Source organism: Podarcis raffonei, chromosome 8 (genome assembly GCF_027172205.1).
Source record: "Podarcis raffonei isolate rPodRaf1 chromosome 8, rPodRaf1.pri, whole genome shotgun sequence".
Classification (NCBI taxonomy): domain Eukaryota; kingdom Metazoa; phylum Chordata; class Lepidosauria; order Squamata; family Lacertidae; genus Podarcis; species Podarcis raffonei.
The window spans coordinates 3,331,251-3,348,320 of NC_070609.1; the positions used below are offsets into that span (position 1 = coordinate 3,331,251).

The following is a 17,070-nucleotide window of genomic DNA, read 5'->3' on the forward strand; positions in this document are numbered from 1 at the left end:
GGTGCAAGCCTGGGCAGTGTGTCTGGAGGTCCTGGTCTGCCCAGATGACAAGACCCCCCCCCCCGGCCTCGCTCATGGGGTCCTAAGGAAAGCAGAGCAGTGCATTTGGCACCAGTTTGGCTGCAGGAGTTGCCAGAAGGAGGAGTACAAGGCGCCATTCCAACTGTCTTTTGAGGAAATCCAGCAAAATGTTAACACTACACAACAGGGACAAAAAGAATTCATTAAATGGTCAAACAAAAATCTCCCCTTTCCAGGTTTTGCACCCTCTCAAAAAGGGCCGGCCTCACTGGGGAGGTTAGTCTGCAGACTCAGACAGTGGTACCTCAGATTAAGAACTTAATTTGTTCCGGAAGTCCGTACTTAACCTGAAAGTGTTCTTAACCTGAGGTACCACTTTAGCTTATGGGGCCTCCTGCTGCTGCCGCGCCGCCAGAGCACGATTTCTGTTCTCATCCTGAAGCAAAGTTCTTAAGCCGAGGTACTATTTCTGAGTTAGCGGAGTCTGTAACTTGAAGCATCTGTAACCTGAAGCGTCTGTAACCCGAGGTACCACTGTACAACCCCCGTTGCATGTAAAGCCATAAGTATCAACAGCCGTTTGATCTCCCCTTGCTAAGGAGGAAGCCATGCAAACTGTACCGAAGTGAAGAACTTTAACTCCCAGAATAACTTCAGCAGCAATCTTCATGGCTGAGCAGTTTTTAATGGGATGCACAAAGCCCCCCCAATACATTTAAGCAACTAAAGAGCGATTGCCACCCAGTTTCCAGAGATGGGGGTGGGGGGGGGTTAAGTTCAGAGCTAACACTTTTTTCACTTTTGCCACCTCTGCAAAGGGACCTACCATATTTTTTGCAACATAACACTCACTTTTTTCCTCCTAGAAAGCAAGGGGAAATGTCTGTGCGTGTTATGGAGCGAATGCCTGCGGGTGGCGGGGTGGATCTGCTGCAGTCGTGAGCAGAGGATCCATGGTTCCCCTTCCTTCCCTCCTCCGTGGTTACAAAGCATGGATCCACATGGATCCTCAGGATTTTTGCATTGGGCTACTCCAAACTCACTGTCAGATCACATGTCTGTGGCCACAGCATGAACCACAAAAATCATATATCCACTATTTCAGTTAGAATAGTTTTTTCCTTGTTCTCCTCCTCTAAAAACTACGTGCGTGTTATGGTCTGCTGCGTGTTATAGAGCGAAAAATACGGTACATGTTTGCTGAAGGAGAGGAGAAGGTTAAATTACTCTCCAAGGGCCTAGCCCCCCCCCCACTAGCCGCATCCACCAACCTTAACCTAGGTCAAATTCCCTTTATCTCCCTGCCTTGTTTAATTAGTCAGCCATAAACCAACACTTTTTCACGGCCCTGGATAAGCAGAGGAGCAGAGCAAGCACGCCTACGTCCACTAGCACACACCAGCACACACCCAGCAGTTAAGATCTTGCCACTGGCTGAAAATATAACCACCACCTTAAAAAAAAAAAAAGACAGAGGGAAACTGGAAGAGACTGACAAAACTAGTTTCTTCGGGATCAGATATAAACTGGTTCTGTGGTGCAGCTTTTTAAAAAGAAGTTGGAACACTGTGTATTTGTACGGCTGAGTTACAACAACAGCGTCAACACACAGGCATTGTGCGAAAAGGATTCTAAGACCATCTGCGGAGATAAACCCCTACTGGGCATGCAACCATGTTGTTTTAGAAACATTTGCAGGCCCCTTAAATTAACCTGCTCGCAACACCTATGGGAACTGCTTTAGAGTAAGGAGGAACACAGGCACACCTGGGTCAGTGCTGCCTTGTCTACAAGAACCAGCAGTGGCTTTCCAGGGATCAGGTGGGATCTTTCACAGTTCTATGGAGACTGATTATGGGACCTTCCACACACAAAGCATATAGCAGGGGTCAGCAAACTTTTTCAGCAGGTGGCCGGTCGACTGTCCCTCAGACCTTGTGAGGGACCGGACTATATTTTTGGGGGAAAACAAAAAATGAACCAATTCCTATGCCCCACAAATAACCCAGAGATGCATTTTAAATAAAAGCACACATTCTACTCATGAAAAATCACCAGACAGGCCCCACAAATAACCCAGAGATGCATTTTAAATAAAAGGACACATTCTACTCATGGAAAAACACACTGATTCCCGGACCGTCCGTGGGCCAGATTTAGAAGGTGATCCGGCCGGATCCGGCCCCTAGTTTGCCTACCCATGGCATATAGTCTACACCTAGAGATGCAAAAACTCTCTTCTGGAATGAGTGAAATGCTATTATTATTAGTAGTAGTAGTAGTATACTGTCCTATACCCGCAGGTGTCAGGGTGGTTCACAAGATAAAATCACAATATAAAAACACAAAATACAAAATCAAGATAAAAACAAAAAGGGCACTGTATGTCAATTAGCCAAAGGCCTGGTTAATGAGGAACATTTTTGCCTGGTAAACAAGGTTTTACTCATTGAAAAAAACTGTGTTGCCCAAAGACTTTTATGCAAGAATCTACAGCATCAGCATGCAAATTCCTGTGTCTACTATGTAAACATAAATGGAATTCAAGATGCATTTCTAGATCCAGAGATGCTGCCATATTCACAAGAATAAAAATGCCACAATTGTTATATTAATAAATAGCCACAAGAAATGAATACAGTGCTTGCTTTTTAACCATTTACACTTTGAATTGATTCAGGCATGAGCATCTGAAAAGAACTGTAAAGGTAAAGGTAAAGGGACCCCTGACCGTTAGGTCCAGTCGCGGATGACTCTGGGGTTGCGGCGCTCATCTCACTTTACTGGCCGAGGGAGCCGGCGTACAGCTTCCGGGTCATGTGACCAGCATGACTAAGCCACTTCTGGCGAACAAGAGCAGGGCACAGAAACGCCGTTTACCTTCCCGCCAGAGTGGTACCTATTTATCTACTTGCGCTTTGACGTGCTTTCGAACTGCTAGGTTGGCAGGAGCAGGGACCGAGCAATGGGAGCTCACCCTGTCGCAGGGATTCGAACCGCTGACCTTCTGATCGGCAAGCCCTAGGCTCTGTGGTCTAACCCACAGCGCCACCCGCGTCCCGTTTGAAAAGAACTGTAGTAGATCTCAATTCACTTTTGACCCCCCTCCATCTGAAATGCCATGCCTGGTCTTGCACTGAATGTAGTATTGCCTCCCTAAGTTCGTCTGATGAAATATGATGTTTACAACCCATGAAACTTGAGTTCTTTGAATGGTTTAGATGTGGCACTGGAGGACAGAAGGGCGCAGTGCCTTTAACAGATATGTGGCAGGCAGAAATTAAACAGGGCAAGCCTTTTCTAGTATGAAACAATTACAGGGAAAGTTTCACTGGCTGGCATTCTGTCGAGTTGTGTGACTCCATATTTATTTTGGGGCACTCCACCCCACCTGAAAACGAGGGTACAAAATTGCACATGACATAAAGTCTTCTTTAGCGAGCACAACAGAGGGCCCAATCCACATAAAGTATGTGGGGCCCCCCCAAATCCTGTTGGCCACCCAGTGAAAGGGGACGCTTCAGTTACTGGGTTGCTGTTGATCAGGTTTCCACAGGAAAGCCTAAGGCAACAATGGGTTTTCCAAAAAAATCTGAAATATAAAAATTGATGGAAAGAATTCTTGGGCAAATCTGCATAGGGTAATTCTCCAATGCCCTATAGCAGTGGTTCCCAGTTGGTGGTCTGTGAACCCCAGAGGGTCTGCGTAACCCACCCAGGGGGGTCCATTCACATAACAAATACCACAACAGAGATATCAACATTTTCAGGGGGTCCATGGCTTGGCTTTTCAAAAACAGGGGGTTAACAGTACTTAGCTAACTGGGAACCACTGCCCGATAGTTATCTAATTCAGCATGCTTATTCTCCTTGCAATTCTTTTTTTTTTAAAAAAGAGGCTACAAATTTAAAAACTGTTAAGCTTGCCATTTGGCATTCCATCATTGCTAATTATTTTATGAAATGGAAATTCTCCCACAGAAACCTTTCTGCCCCGCATCCCTGGGTGCAGGCACCAGAACTACCCTCAGAGAGCATCTTGCACCTGGCTTCCGCTTGCAGCCTGAGGAGTTCACTAGCTGTTCCACTCCCAGCACAAGTCTCTTCTTCCACAGTGAAGTGACTTTGTGCAGCTGTAATGCTATGCCACCCCAAAGTGGCAGCAGCGTGCAAAATTCTCAGGGCAGTTCAATGCAGTGGACAAAATGGTACAAGGCTCGGCTCTAGCTTCTGAGCACATTCCTGCTATCCAATCCCCACGCCTATCTCCAGCTGAAGTGCAGCAAATACAAGAACACTAGTCACTGTAGTCCATGCACAGGTAACCTCAAGGCTAGAATACGGCAATGTGCTCCATGTGGGGCTGCCCTAGGGTCTGGTTTGGAAACTCCAGCTGGTGTTCTCTGAGGCTAAACTGCTGATGGGGGCACCAGGTCGAGAACATGTGGTCATTAAAGCATCTGAAACTGTCTGCCCATCTACTACAAGGCCAGGTTGAAGGTTCTTGTAATCTGCAAAGCTGTTAACAACTTAGGTCCTGGGTATCTCAGGGAGCGCCCGAACCCTTATATCCCAGTTCGATCACAAAGGCCATCTGCAGGAACCACCAGCCATCTCCCCAGCCACTCTGGGTGGCTTACAGCACATAAAAAAATCATAAAACATCAGACATTAAAAATGTCCCAATACAGGGCTGCCTTCAGATGTCTTCTAAAAGTCAGATTGTTGTTTCTTTCCTTGACATCTGATGGGAGGGCGTTCCACAAGGCGGGCACCACCACCGAGAAGGCCCTCTGCCTGGTTCCCTGCAACCTCACTTCTTACAGATAGGGAATTGCCAGGAGGCCCTCGGTGCTGGACCTCAGTGTCCAGGCTGAAGATGAGGGTGGAGACGCCAACCTTCAGGTATACTGGGCCAAGGCCATTTAGGGCTTTAAAGGTCAGCACCAACACTTTTAATTGTGCTCGGAAATGTACTGGGTACGTAACAATGAACAGGTGCCAAACGCAAATACAGTATTAGGTAAGCTTGGATGTTTCAACATGTTTAGATTTGTTTAGTAAACACAAGTAAAACAAATATGCTAAATTAGATCACACATGGGCATCAGGAAAAAATTCCAATAAAAATTTCCCAGAAAACCCACAGCTACCAAGCATCCGCAGGCAGCTGCCTACCGGAAAGAGCCTGCTTGCAACACTACCCCGCCATTAGCACCCTGCTCAGCCAGTCGCCTTTTTTGGGCTCAATAGTGGAATTTTCATTCTTAGCAGAGGCCTATTCAAGAGCAGCAGCATTTATGCACCACACTGCTGCAGGCAAAGCATGGGGGGGGGGGAACGAAAGAGAAGGCTCAGCCCTTGGTAGGCAGGGAACGAAAGCTGCAAATTGCATATAAATAGCTGCATGCAACAATTCTCATCTTGAGGTCTGCAAAGCCAGGATTGTGCCATGAGCCTTGGGAATGCCTCTCCTAGTGGGGAACCCAAAAACCTGGAGCCAGGGATCCCCACTTTCTTAGGAACTCTCTCTGCCAAAGCTGAAGGGTGGGTTCTTGCTATTACAAACATGTGTGTACCTCCAAAGCCCCCTGTGGTCCCCAATTTCTCTCTCTCCCACCCCTCTTCTCACCTAAGACATTCAGGAGTCCAGCCTCACCACTCCAAGTCGCCTGAAGGTCTACTTTTCCTTTGGCTGCCCCTGATGCCACAAGCTCCCTCACAGAATACCTCCCCGTTGCTTCCTCCCTTTCTTCCCTGATTCCTCCTCAAGACCCACCTTTGCCCCGAAGCTCTTGGCAGAACCCCTCCATCTCCATGTTGTTGTTGTTTAGTCGTGTCCGACTCTTCGTGACCCCATGGACCAGAGCACGCCAGGCACCTCTGTCCTCCACTACCTCCCGCATCTCCATACCCCACAGTAACTAGACTTATGTACACAGAACTGAAATAAACGTACACGCTCCCTTCTGGCCCCAACTCCATTTCCCTCCCCTTTCTCCATTTAATTTTAAACTCCTTGGAGCAACCACACACTTGAGTTTTGCAATGCTGATAAACTGAGCCTGGTCATGAGCAAGCTGGGCCAAGGGATAGGTTTATACCCAAAGGCACTTTGAAGTTTGCATTATTATTCTTGGGGCCTTTAATCCCCACAGCCCTTTCCTAGGCCCACAGGCTTAGAGGTACAGGAGCAATTCACCAACTCTTATCAAGGAGCCTCACCCATTTATGGCCACTGCCACCCCGCCTCCCCAGCCTTACAGGCCGCAGTCGACTGGGCGGTGCAGACATCCAACTCAAGAGTATTTGACCGTGAAAGTAGACTACATTTTGACTGTCAACTGCCGCTCCTGCCCTTAACCTCTAGGCAACCATTTCAGAAATGGGTGGGCAACTCTGTTGTTAAACATGCAATAAGCCATTTCAGAGAGAGAGAGAGAGAGAGAGAGAGAGAGAGAGAGAGAGAGAGAGAGAGAGGAGTAAACCCACAACACTAGATTTCCATTCTCAAAAGTTTTCTCCGGAAGCTTTTTTGCAAGAGAGAAAATTCTGCACAAAATTAAAATTAAATGCACAAATAACCAGCCCACCCGGAAAATAGAGCCTCTCCCTTTTCGCAGAGTTGAGCAGCTTCCACCAGAAGCCAATGCCCTGCTTGAACACACTGTTTTTTGGGGGTGAGGGGCGAGCCTGGCGTCCCCCTCGCTCGCCCAGCATAGACAGGGATCCCACCCTTCCTGAAAGCGCCCCGTGGGGGAGGGGGAGCAACTGGCCAGCAAGTTCACTTACCTCCACCATCGCTGTACTTCCTGAAAAGTCAGCCGCAGGGTGCTAGAGAGGAATAAATCACACGGCAGAGGAGAGGGTGGGGGAGAGAACGATTCTCCTCCGGAAGAGGAGATTGGGTTTTTCTTCTCTGCCCAGGAGAGGAGAGTCAGTTGGTTTCCCTAACTAGGAGACACTTGATCCGGGCAGGGACGCGCACACTCCTTCTTCGCTCGCTGGGCTGCTACACACAAGTTTCCTGACGTTGCAAGGCCAGAAGCTCCACCCCTCCTTTCCCAGCACTCTGAACTGGGTGAAAGGAGGGGAAAAGCAGCAGCACTGCCCTCGCTGGAGGAGGGAGGCAGCGACACCCAAAGAGGAAGAGGAGGAAGATGTGAAAAGGTGAAGGAAACTTTGGGGCTAGCCTGGTGCCTCTGGATGAAATCAAAGGGAAGGGGCCAAGATTATTTGTGCGGAAGGGTCCCCCTTAACAGCAGAATCATTTGTAAAATGAGCTTCGAAAGCCTCTTGGTTTTAAGGGCGTGGGGTGGCGACCCAGGAAGGGAAATATGAAGAGAAAACACTCTGTACATGCTCAGAAGTAATAATAATAATAATAATAATAATAATAATAATAATAATACAGTGGAACCTCAGGTTACATATGCTTCAGGTTACATACGCTTCAGGTTACAGACTCCAACCCAGAAATAGTACCTCGGGTTAAGAACTTTGCTTCAGGATGAGAACAGAAATTGTGCGGTGGCGGCAGCGGGAGGCCCCATTAGCTAAAGTGGTACCTCAGGTTAAGAACAGTTTCAGGTTAAGAACGGACCTCCGGAACGAATTAAGTACTTAACCCAAGGTACCACTGTAATAATAATTTATTATTTATACCCCGCCCATCTGGCTAGGTCTCCCCAGCCACTCTGGGCGGCCACCAACAAAGCATTAAAAGACAGTGGTCTGTTAAACATTAAAAGCTTCCCTAAACAGGGCTGCCTTCAGATGTCTTCTAAAAGTCTGGTAGTAGTTGTTCTCTTTGACATCTGGTGGGAGGGTGTTCCACGGGGCAGGTGCCACCACTGAGAAGGCCCTCTGCCTGGTTCCCTATAACTTGGCTTCTCTCAGTGAGGGAACCGCCAGAAGGCCCTCGGAGCTGGACCTCAGTGTCCGGGCAGAACGATGGGGGTGGAGACATTCCTTCAGGTATACTACAAGTACAAACTTTAAGACTGAGGGCGTAAAGTCACTTTCAGTTCTGGGGGAAAAGAGACTAATGAATAAAAATGCCCAGAGCCCAACCCCAACATTTGGGTCTAGCGCGATGGAACGCCAGTGAGGTTAGGCTCCGTCGCAGAGTGGGAAAAGTGGGTGCCCTCACACCCTGGGCATTTGAATACTTCACAGCCTAGGACCCTCGTACCTATGGGACCGCCTCTCCTTGTATGCCCCACAGAGGACCTTAAGGTCCATAAATAGCAACACCCTGGAGGTCCCGGGCCCTAAAGAAGTCAGATTAGCTTCAACCAGAGCCAGGGCCTTTTCAGTGATGGCTCCGGCCTGGTGGAACGCTCTGTCTCATGAGACCAGGGCCCTGCGGGATCTGATTTCTTTCCGCAGGGCCTGTTTGACAGAGTTGTTCCACCTGGCCTTTGGCTTAGAATCAGTTTGATTCCCTCCCCCTCTTTCTTTTTTCCTTTCTCCTCCTGTGAAGAGGCTTTTAATCTTTTTTATCTTTTATTTTAAACTTGTTTTTTACATTGTATTTTAATCAACTTGTTTTTATTATTGGTTGTTAGCTGCCCTGAGCCCGGTCTTGGATGGGGAGGGCGGGGTATAAATATAATAATGGTAATAATGATAATAATGATAATAATAATCTGTGGGAGAGACTGGGATGTGCAGATGTGCAAACAGGAAATGCAGATGTGCAAATGGCAGAGCCGTTCCCAAATGACACACTCAGGCTCAGTCTTTCTCCCCTATCTCACCCCTTACTCTGGCGTTTGAAATGTCAAAATGCTGTTCGCTGGACTGAGCACACATTTCGCACTCAATGCCCGTTACCAAACAAGGTGGGAAAGACACAGCTATCTAGAAGATCACCTGTCCTCATCAATTGCCTCATCGATAATCCCTAGATTACAGGGGCAGAACATCCAGGACCCTGCCAACTGTACAGTCACTTGATCTTTGTACACCTTTCTATGAACGTGGAGTTTCAATCAAGAGGCATTTCCTTTTCGCTCCGGCTGTTATCTCCAGGGGGAAGTTGGCACCTTTTCCCAGGACACAAAAGTGCCTGCCTGTTTCTACTCTTTGCTCCCCACCATTTGAAAACATAATCTCCCTCCTCCTTTACTTATATTAATTCAAATGGACACAGGTCTACAGCAACCTCCCACATCTTGGGACGCTGGTAACCCTACTCTGCTCTGGGACACAGATCCAACAGAACAGGGACTTTGGACCCTCCCAGCCTCTCACAGTTTCACTTGGCTGGGTTACCAATACTAGGACTGAAAGCTATCAGAGGCAAGGAAAGGAGCGGCCTGAAGTTCGTGGAATTGAAGAAACCAAAGCCAAGGGAAAATGTGCCAGTCAGTGTACACACACACACACACACACAGAGAGAGAGAGAGAGAGAGAGAGAGAGAGAGAGAGAGAGAATATGAAATCCTACTTTTCAAGTTACAAGTTTCCAATTTTAAGCTTGTAACTGTTTTCAGAGATACAATATTAAAGAACCCACCTCAACTTTTTGGCTTCTGGCCACTTAGGAAGCAATTAACACAAGCCACAGAAAATCAGAATGGGTTCTATCTATAGCAAGGAGATGGGCATTATCACTGAGAGATATGAGATTCAGAAGTCAGGTAGAGTGAGTAAGTGAGCTTTTATTTTATTTTTTAAAAATGGAACCCCTGGGCTATGCTTCTTAAGTACAGTGGTACCTCAGGTTAAGTACTTAATTCGTTCTGGAGGTCCGTTCTTAACCTGAAACTGTTCTTAACCTGAAGCACCACTTTAGCTAATGGGGCCTCCTGCTGCCGCCGCGCTGCCGGAGCACGATTTCTGTTCTCATCCAGAAGCAAAGTTCTTAACCTGAGGTACTATTTCTGGGTTAGCGGAGTCTGTAACCTGAAGCGTCTGTAACCTGAAGCGTATGTAACCCGAGGTACCACTGTATGCAGAAACATTCATCTTTAGCAAAGGAACCATTCTTTTTAGCACTACTTCGCCAGTGCCTTTAAAGAGTTTGAGATATATCCTGCGGAGGACAGTAACACGGTCTCTAGGCTCAAAGGAACACGAAACGTGTACAGTGGTGCCTCGCTAGACGAAAAGAATCCGTTCCGCGATTCTCTTCGTCTAGCGGTTTTTTCGTCTTGCGAAGCAAGCCCATTGACAGCTTAGCGGATTAGCGCTACAGCGGTCTAGCGGCTTTTCGCGATCAGCTGTTAAGCGGCTTATCAGCGGAACAGCTGATAAGCGACTTAGCGGCTTAGGAAAAGGGCGAAAAAAGCGAACAAAACCCGCGGGGGGGGGGGGTGTGCAAGATTTTTTCGTCTTGCGAAGCAACCCCATAAGGAAATTCGTTTTGCGAAGCGCCTCCAAAACGGAAAACCCTTTCGTCTAGCTGGTTTTCCGTCTTGCGAGGCGTTCGTCTTGCGGGGCACCACTGTACTGCGATCTGTTCACCATCCGGCTAATGGTTCTTCCTCTCTTATATACCCCTACTGGGGAGAGAGGCCAAGTTCTTGGCCTGCTGAGGACCCGACACCAGAACTTTCTGCCCGTGTTAGAAATGCACAGGCACTTTTTAACCACACAGAACAAATGAGGTTTTATGGTACAAACAACTTATCCAGATTTCCTAAGAGGCACAAATTCCCCTAAGCCCCAGCCTGTGCCTTGAGATGTATCAGGGTTTCAAAGGATTTCCCTGCTCGGCTTCCTCCACCCCACCACCCCCGGCAATGACTCCAGGCTCTTATGATTTCCTTGTTATTGTTTCTTCTGGCAGCTCTTCCACCTGCCAGATTCTGGTTGTGTTCGAGCCTGTTGGCATGCCATGATCTTGCAGGAGAGAAAGGGGTTAACAGAAAGAGGGACCGGAGCCAGAAGGAACTTGAGGGAGAAAAGCACACAGAGGTTTCTGCCCGCAGCCAATGAGGCAGCGGCGTTTGAAACAAGGACGGCCAATCAGGTGCCGCACCTGGTGGTTCAACATCCAAAGGGAAAGGGGGGTTCAGGGAAAAGGACAACATAGTGGTAAATCCTAAGATGCCCATCTAGGAACATCCTTGCACCACAGAGGAGTGCAATTCAAAAGAAGAAAGCACTCAGGTGTTCCCTATCACCAAGGAAAGAATGCCATTTATTCCTTGCAGAACCAAGGCCTCATCCCCTCCATGTGCAATTCAGGAGGCGAGTCCACGAGCTGCTTAGATAGCAGCATAAGCTCAAAACACTGGTTTAGATCTCCAGATGGCAATAATAAGAAGAATAATAATAGTAATATTAATTATAATTTATTATTTGTACCCTGCCCATCTGGCTGGGTTTCCCCAGCCACTCTGGGTGGCCTCCAACAAAGCATTAAAAATACACTAAAATGTCACACATTAAAAACTTCCCTTATACTCCTATACTCCCCTTACTCCACACAAAGTGGCAGAAACTGTTTAGGGCTTTAAAGGTTAACAACATCACCTTGATTTGTGCACAGAATGCACAATGTCGATGTTAAAATTCTCTCTGTGTGTGTGTGTACACCCACCCACCCTACCCCACCCTTCATCAATAGCTCTCAGGGTGCTTCACAAGTTAAATGCAATTTTTTAAAATTTCTCAGCGAGCATTACAACCACCCCATAAAGGGAGTCCGCATCCCCTCCAGTGTGTTCCTGACCAGTATTCCAGCTCTGACCTGAATCAAGAGGTTGGGTACAACAGGTCTCTGTCTGGAAAGAGCACGTCTGAGCCAAGGAATATCCAAGCGATTCCAGTTTTGCGCCATCGCACAGCAGAGGAAATGCACAACCTCAAAAGCATCTGCTAGGACGAGCCATTCAGGTAAGTGGCCAATTAACAGCTGTTGGATTCCAGGCATGGGCATGGAGTTCCCCCAGCTAATTTTTAATTGCCCCGTAGAAAGTATACCGGCAAGGGAGACTTAAGGGACACACCCATCATCTTCATAACCGGGATCTTCCTTGTCAAAGCTAAACACTACATCACACTGGCTCAACCCTATCCCGTCACTGGTATCCAAGCAACCAGCCTAATTTGGCTCAGTGGCTTCCGTCCCGTTCTTCGGGACAATTCTGAGTGGAGCAATTTACCTGTGGAGACTGACAAAGACCCTTTTCTTAGCCGCTAACCCTGCTCCATTTCCACTGAGTGGGCAGCCACAAGAGCTGGCTTACGAAGCGGGCTGAAATAGCCAACTCTAAACAGGTACGTTAACCTTTTGCACTCTAAAAACACAGGTGCTTTGTCAGCTGAAACTTTAGGGGCGTTGGGTCGGCATTCTGATCTTCCAACTCAGGCCTCCAAATTGCAAGCAGCACAATGACTCAACTTCTAGTCATCAACACTGCGAGGGGCTGAAACCAGCAGGTTTCCTGGTCCTCCCCCTGACAGGTGCAAGTCGCAGGCAGCTCACCAGACAACTCACCAGGGCTGAGTCAACTAGCTTCTGCATAGCACAGAGGTTTTCAACCTTTTTGAGTCCACGGCTCCCTTAACCAACTACTGTATTTTTCGCTCTATAAGACGCACCAGACCACAAGACGCGCCTAGTTTTTGGAGGAGGAAAACAAGAAAAAAAATATTCTGAATCTCAGAAGCCAGAACAGCAAGAGGGATCGCTGCGCAGTGAAAGCAGCGATCCCTCTTGCTGTTCTGACTTCTGGGAAAGCTGCGCAGCCTGCATTCGCTCCATAAGACGCACACACATTTCCCCTTACTTTTTAGGAGGGAAAAAGTGAGTCTTATAGAACAAAAAATACGGTACATTCTTTCTGCGGCACCCCAGGAGCCCAGTTACGTCACCCCTTGCCTGCAGAGCTGGCAGTCTCTCACCCTTTTCCAAAAGCCCTCCCTTGTGGAGTGTTCCCTCAGCCTCCCTTGGGAGTCTCTGAGCTTGCGCCCCCCCCCCCCGCCGCTGCCTCAAAGAGAGGTGTCTCCCAGAGGCACCATTTGCCTGCGGAGCTTATGGCCAGCGCTGCTGCAATAAACAGCTGTGCAAGCCTTTGGGAGGCAGAGACGTGAGGAAGCAAAGGAAAGAGGGACAGATGCCAGTGTTGCCCGCAGCACCCCTGACCATCATTCAAGGCACCCCAGGGTGCCACACTGGTTGAAAACCACTGGCACAGCACTTCCTGATCCTTCCCTGAATCCTCTGATCCAAACTCTCCTGAAAACTCACTCAGATCTACTCCTTCTCCAAAAGGACCAACAAAAAATGCCATTTACACGACACACAATTCCAAATGAGGCGAAATCCAAATTTAACCTAATGTTAGGAGTTTGGGGGAATAGGCTGCATGCCAGACCCCCTCTAATCCCTGGATCCCTCAAGTGCTGAAAGCTAATCAAGCCTTCTAATTCCGAAAATAGCCAGGATGGCTTCCAGGTGAGGCGATGGGGGGGTTAAGGGGCTCAATGGGAGACGGCAAATGGGCAGGGGCCCCTCCCTTAACAGACAAAGCCAGAGTTTGGAGTAGAGAGTTTTGAAGGGATACAACCTAGAAGTAAAGCAGCAAGCTAGACAGAGAGTCAGAGCAACGTTTGAGAGCAAGCTTTGATTTCTGCTTGAATCCAAGGCTGCAAGATGGAAGAGAAGCAAGGCTCCCCCTTGGTGTGTTAATGCTCTGAACCCCTCCATCGCAGGTCCAGATAAAGACCCCACAGTCCCTGCTGTACCTCATTTCCAAAAGGAAACATGAACCCTGGGTAAGTGCCTGGGACCCCTGATTTCGTGCGCTGGGATGGCGCACGATAATGAGCTTCGTGTTCTTGCCACGAATCAAGAAGCAACCGATTTGACCCCAAGGATTGCTCCAGCTCTCTTTCAAGTTGTGCAGTAGCTAATTCCCTACTGCACAAGAATCACAGAAAAAGGCACAGGGGCCCCTAGCGATGGCAGAAAGGGCAAGGAGGAAGGATTTCGCTTTGGGCTCATTTGAGCTCACTGCACAGGCATTTGGAACAGTACACAGTACCAAGGAAGGTCAATCCGGAAGCCCTCATGTGTTTTAAAAGGGCTTCCACCCTTAGGTCTCTTTATACATTGGGCTTAATTAGAATGTTCTCACTGAAGACGGTTCTAATTAAACCCCAAACAATTAGGAGCTGTTAGCACCAGTCAGAGAAGCAAGTAGCCGAAAGATGCGCCATGCCACACAAGTGTGTTCCTCCAGTCAAATGAGGGGCATGTATCACGAAGCGCCGGCGTTAGCCATTCCTCTGGGAGACACACAGAGAAAGGACTTCAAAACCAAACCACTTTTTGCCAACAAGAAACTGGACTTTGCCTTTGAAGCAGGTTCTGTTCAAGGACAAGTCAAGGTCAGCTTCCAAGTTGTTGTTGTTGTTGTTGTTAGAAAAAAACAAAACACAGTGACAATTCACCTCCTACAAGGTCATGCCAACCTGGACAAAACTCCCAACGGCAACGTAGGATTTTTCTAAGCAATAAAGCAATCACAAATGAAATCAAAGTCCCTTTTCATTTACGTATAATCAATCTTAGTCTCTCGATGGCTTCCAAGAGGAATTTGCTGTAATGATGATTTTAATGCAGTCTGGCAGCAGACCATACCGCTAAGCACTAATTGTGCTGGGGGTGCGCGCGAAATCTATCCTTTCACTGGACAACACGGAGGTTGTGGGTTCTTTCTTTCCCCCTTCCGACCTCCTGAGAAAGATTCTGTTCTCAGAGTGATACCAAGTCCCTAAGGGTCTCCACCAGCAGAAATGAGATTGAAACCAAGTCCTACCTTCCTCGTGGGAATGGCGTGAAACGGCGACCTTTGCATTTTCAGTGACTACTGCCTGCAATTGTGCTCATGTAGTGGGTATAGAAGCCCCTTTAACTGGTGGAGGGCTGGTGCCCAGCAGCCATTTCTGGATCTCTTTGAGATTGTATTAACTATCTCATGAGCTTGTTTCCTTTGGCCTTATTTGTACACCATTGCGTCTTCAGCCTAGCGATAGTGATGTTTGCTCATTTTTAATGCTATTACGAGCCACTTCGAGCTCAACCTGGTATTTTGGAAAAGCTAAATACAAATTTTAAACCTAAATGAAACAGGAACAGTTAAAAACGAACAGCAGAAACCATTCAACCCTGTCGAGTTGGGTCATGCAGCGAAAGCATTTCAGGACACAGAAAGATCACTGGCAGGGATGGAGGGAAGACTGTTCAGAAAACAGACTTTTCCCCCTGCAGGTTGTTTGCATGCCTCCTAAGCTTAATTTAGTCTCTCCAGCTGTTCCCCTACCAGCTTTGCTGTGCAAGAGCTCTCCATTTAGCTGGCCTCCTCTCGCTGCTTGAGCAGATAAACTGAAAGACCTGCCTGAAAGCAATTCAGGCAGACGCGGCAGCAGCCTGCCTAGGTGGGTCTTCACGGAGCCTTGTTGTTGTTGTTTAGTCGTTTAGTCGTGTCCGACTCTTCGTGACCCCATGGACCAGAGCACGCCAGGCACTTCTGTCCTCCACTGCCTCCCGCAGTTTGATCAAACTCATGCTGGTAGCTTCAAGAACACCATCCAACCATCTCATCCTCTGTCGTCCCCTTCTCCTTGTGCCCTCCATCTTTCCCAACATCAGGGTCTTTTCCAGGGAGTCTTCTCTTCTCATGAGGTGGCCAAAGTATTGGAGCCTCAGCTTCACGATCTGTCCTTCCAGTGAGCACTCAGGGCTGATTTCCTTCAGAATGGATACGTTTGATCTTCTTGCAGTCCATGGGACTCTCAAGAGTCTCCTCCAGCACCATAATTCAAAAGCATCAATTCTTCGGCGATCAGCCTTCTTTATGGTCCAGCTCTCACTTCCATACATCACTACTGGGAAAACCATAGCTTTTACTATTTTACTATTTACCATAGCTTTTACTATTATCCTGTTTTACTATTCACGGAGCCTGCTTGAACCCAAACCAGTGTTCGAAATTAGCCAGGCACCGGGCACATTTTGCACCTGGTGATCAGTCACTTGCGACCGAGTGAAGGTGCCTGGATGCCAGGATGGTGCCTGACATCTCCACCCCCTGGAGGTGCCTGCCTGGAGATCCTTTTATCTTGACTGTTTTCACACACTAATACCACAGCATTATTTATCCGTTATATTTTTCTGCACAATCAGAATCAATTTCAGGAACCAAAAATTCATTCTCTGTGCAGCCTGAGCAGGAGCAGTGAACAACGCTATAGTTAATTGTTATCGCTTGCCTTCCCTTACCCCACCCCACTGCCCTGCTCACAATTGTGAAGAATATTCTTGCGTTATGAATGGTCCATGTCACCATTAAGAAAAAGAAGTCAGAATAAGCCAATACAGTGGAACCTTGGTTTACCAACTTAATCCTTTCCGGAAGTCCGTTCTTAAACCAAAACCGTTCTTAAACCGAGCCGCGCTTTCCCTAATAAGGCCTCCCGCCACCAGTGCCCTTCCACCGTTCGGATTCCGTTCTTAGACCTAGGTAAAGTTCTCAAACCAAGATACTATTTCTGGTTTTGTGGAGTTTGTAAACCAAATTGTTCTTAAACCGGACTGTTCTTAAACAGAGGTACCACTATCCCTGGATCAAGGGACTTTTCTTCTTTCAGTTCTCAAAGGCCTTAACCTAGCTCAAGGTTGTCATCTGAACTAGACAGATGTTTTACTGATAATTAATCACAGTCAGTCCATCATTTGAAAAATAAGACTTGAGAGCCCTCTTGCCCCAAAATGGCAACTAGACATTCCATTTTGGCGACTGTAACCTTGGTTTACAGAGCCTTTTGGCTCCAACTTATATATCTGAGTTTCTAACACTGACCCAAACTGGAAAACATTGTGGTGAAAAGGAAATATATCCAAACTAAATGTGTCTTTCATAAACATGGCAAACAGGCATCCGGCGCCGGATCAGGTAAGACTGGGGAAAGTAGCGCATTTCTAATAAAAATGAAAGAGATTTGAAATTAACCATTTAAAAATGGAAAAGCGCCAACCATCTGCAAGCCTGCTCCTTTGAAAAATCTCAAGATTTCCTCTGAAATAAA

At 47.6% G+C, this 17,070-nt stretch overlaps 1 protein-coding gene across 5 annotated transcripts in view; it reads right to left on the reverse strand.

The window, feature by feature from the left end:
- Positions 1-17,070, reverse strand: part of PAK4 (p21 (RAC1) activated kinase 4) — a 78,080-nt gene that overhangs the window by 42,445 nt on the left and 18,565 nt on the right. Inside the window, exon 1 of one of the 5 annotated variants that reach the window (XM_053397657.1) lies at positions 6,814-7,134. The exons of the other annotated variants lie outside the window; for them this stretch is intronic. The gene's annotated coding sequence lies outside the window, so the exon portion shown is untranslated. Of the gene's footprint in view, positions 1-6,813; positions 7,135-17,070 lie in introns of those variants that run through there. 5 annotated transcript variants of the gene reach the window in all.